Below are 2,858 nucleotides of genomic sequence, written 5' to 3'. Positions count from 1 at the left end.
GTTTGTTTGTTTGTTTGTTTCGTCTGTTCGTCTGTTTGTCTGTTCAGTATTGTTATCATTCATGTTTAAAGCGAATAATATCATTATACTGTCATTACCATCATATTCATAATCTCCTGCACAACACCTTACTCTGACCCCGCCACCGCGTCGGCTGTGCGCGAGCTGCCCAATGTCAGAACTGTGGTCTGACCAATTACACGAGGTGATTTCAACGGTATCGACGTTCTTCAAACTGTCTCATTTTTTTCGTTTTCTCCTCGATTCCCTTCTGCATACGTTGTTGTTGTTGTCATCATCATCATCATCGTCGTCTGCTGCTGCCTCAATACGTGTGGCTGACGCAGTCACCACTCTACCCATGAAAATCACAAACGGATGTGATGTACGTTGTCCGCCGTCATATTTGGAAGCATTTACTCCCCTACATACACGTATATATATATATATATATATACATATATTTCAGGGCGGGGGCCGATCGGAGGGCGGGGTCAAAGCATGAACACCAGAAATGGCAACAGCAACAAAAATTTTCCAGTACTAGAATACGAAGACGGATTCGAATTTGGCCATGTTTTTGCAAAGTAGGCGGACGAACTGTGTAGGCACACAAAAGGCCGTTACATTTGTATAATGAGACTAATTATACGAATGACACATTACTACGAATAAATCGATTGTTGTTGCCCTTTCTACTGTACCTCGTTCCGTGTCTTTATTGTGTGATTACAATGTATAATGTAATAATAATAATACGATGGATGTTGTCATACTACTATGCTGTACACGACACCGACTATACAAGGAAGGAAGCAAACCTCTCTCACCATTCAGCCGCTGTTCCTCTAATTTTTTTTTTTTAACTCGAGCTTCTCAAGAGCCCCGATGTTGGGTGGGCTCTTTACATACATGCACTTTCCAAAAGCAGAAAATCCATGTATGTCCCCCTTTAACCGACAACCGAGTTGTACTTGCCAGAATTCTCCTTGAGGACATAATGATATGCTCCTGTTTTCAATATAAATTCCTCACCTCTAATGTATCTATTGGTTTCTGAATATTAGAGGTGTTACGTTCAGCAGATTTAACGTACACTATTAAATTATTATATACTGTCCTGATCAGGTGTTTTGCTATGTTCGGTTACGTTGGCCTGATTACGTATTTCGAAACGTCCTAACATACGAACAAACTGTAGGTTTAATGGTCGACACGCACAGCTACCGGTTGTCTTGACAGGCGCAAGACAGCAATCCTCTATGCGGTTAAACGTGTGCGATTGAAATACAACGGCGCTGCTCCGCGTAGCGGGGCTTTTCGTTGCTGGAAGGGATAATTTGCCCCCCATGCATAGGCACCGTTTAACTGTTTAGTCGACCCCCTATTGCTAAATCGAAGCGGGGTAGGGAATCGCTGCATATGGTTGTATCCAACTCTGGCGTTGTTTTGCCACACCATTCCTATAGAGGCAAATAGAACAAAACGCAGAAGCAAGAGAGGCTTATTAATCATTATTTTTTCAAACGTTTTCACCTAATCAGTGTACGGAAAGCTAGCACAATTGTTCTCTCTCGCATAATTCAGCTCCGCCATACACACATTTATATAATGTTTATAAACAAAAAACGTTGGCGATATTAACACAATACATTTACATTCGACGCTTCGGAGTAAACTTCATTCGAACACTCCTGTAATCATTTTGTTAACGAATTCTGTTGCGCATGAAGTTCGTTTCTTTTCAGTTATATTTGAACAAAGCAAGCTGGCATGAAAACAAGTTAGTTTACTATAGGTAACGTTATAAATGAGAGGATTGTTACTCATAAATCCATTAAAGCGGATAAGAACTAGAGAGTTAATAATGGAAGGAGATAAGCTTAACCAATGACAGCTGGCAATTAACGCGATAACATAATTAATATTTAAAGAAATGTGCCTGTGGTCAATCAGAAGAAACTTGCCTGCACCATCGGGATGGGCCCGACCTGCAGAACCGTTGCAATTCAGCGTTCAATAGTTGTCTTGCTGGAGATGCTTTGATGTCCTAGCTTCGACTTTTGTTTGTCATTTCATCCAGACGTGTGTTTCTTTAAATCTTGTCGATTAGTTAGCGTTAAAGGTCGATGTCTGCACGTTTGAAATTACCCATTTATCTACATAATTATAAATCCATAGTGACCGTAGTGTTATTTTCAGTTGGTTTCGAAGGTCTTTACAAAGATACGATGCTCATCTAGATGCAGTAATGCTACAAACACTAGCGTATTGACCGAGGCAGTTTGAGAACTCTGCAGTCTAACGAGTCTACTCCACAAGCTATTAACCTTAGCGTCAGATATCTTAATGATTGTAACACTTTTTCAAATTCGAAAAAGAACGAACCTGTCCTTTTTCGGTCCTCCTCACGTCCTACCAGCACATTCATTCCTTTGTTTTACGTTAGTACTATGCTAATGTTGTATGCATATCACCTTGGTACCCGTGTGACTAAACCGTGTAGGCTCCAGGCCTTTTTCTGAACTGCGTTTTCCTTCAGACCCTCGCCCCTGCACCGTTAACCACCAGTTAAGCATGCTGTCCCTTTTTATCATACCTTATTGCGTATATTGATATATTTTATTGTGGGTAACGATTTATACGGCACAAACTATATTATTTTCTTTTTTATTTAATGACACCTGCTGTATAATAAATGTCGATGGCGGGGTTTGGACCAGCGACCCCCCCCCCCCCCCCCGGTTTTTTAGTCGCAGGTTCAGTTGTCCGAGCGATCGCACCGATTACATTGCTCCTCCCAAATTTCAAATGCCATTTTAAAACTATCAGCCAAAAAATCCTATATAACCTTATAT

At 40.9% G+C, this 2,858-nt stretch overlaps 1 long non-coding RNA gene across 1 annotated transcript in view; it reads right to left on the bottom strand.

Annotated features, from left to right (window-relative positions):
* LOC111259058 (uncharacterized) overlaps window positions 1-2,822 on the bottom strand; it is a 7,910-nt gene extending 5,088 nt beyond the window's left edge. Inside the window, exons 1-2 of the long non-coding RNA XR_002679401.2 lie at window positions 1,968-2,822; window positions 1,222-1,463 (exon numbers count right to left, since the gene is read on the bottom strand). This is a non-coding gene — a long non-coding RNA (uncharacterized LOC111259058). The remainder of the gene's footprint in view (window positions 1-1,221; window positions 1,464-1,967) is intronic.
* Window positions 2,823-2,858: the final 36 nt, after the last annotated feature.

The sequence above is a fragment of the Varroa jacobsoni genome, unplaced genomic scaffold, assembly GCF_002532875.2.
Source record: "Varroa jacobsoni isolate VJ856 unplaced genomic scaffold, vjacob_1.0 scaffold_289, whole genome shotgun sequence".
Lineage (NCBI taxonomy): Eukaryota > Metazoa > Arthropoda > Arachnida > Mesostigmata > Varroidae > Varroa > Varroa jacobsoni.
This window is presented reverse-complemented; position numbering and strand designations above follow the sequence as displayed.